This window comes from Apteryx rowi, unplaced genomic scaffold, assembly GCF_003343035.1.
Source record: "Apteryx rowi isolate R43461 unplaced genomic scaffold, aptRow1 scaffold_62, whole genome shotgun sequence".
Lineage (NCBI taxonomy): Eukaryota > Metazoa > Chordata > Aves > Apterygiformes > Apterygidae > Apteryx > Apteryx rowi.
In genome coordinates this window covers 489,375-489,760 of record NW_020450894.1, presented here as the reverse complement: position 1 = coordinate 489,760, position 386 = coordinate 489,375, and positions in this window count along the sequence as shown.

Sequence of the window (386 nt, the reverse complement as noted above, 5' to 3'; positions counted from 1 at the left end):
ACGTTTCAAACTCCGAGGGGCGCCGCCTGCCCCCCCCCCAAGCGTGCCCGTTTCCCCCTGCCCCCCTCAGCCCCTCCTCTCTCACCGCCTCCCACCGCAAAGCGCCTACAACGGCAGAGAGGGAGGCAGGGCGCCTCGCAGCGACCTCCCGCAGGATGCCCGCGCCCTCACCCCGACGGCGCCCCCCGAGCTCTGGCAGCGGCTGAGCCGGGGCGGGGGGAGGGGAGAGGAGCAGGAAAGGGCGGGAAAGTGCCGGGCGGGCGGCGGCACGGCGGGAACCCTCATAGCGGCGCCTCCCTCCCGCCTCAGCCGCCCTCCCCGGGACGCGTCCCCCCCGAAGTAGTTTTCCAGAGGAAACTCCCGGGCCGGCATTTCCCCCTTCCGTG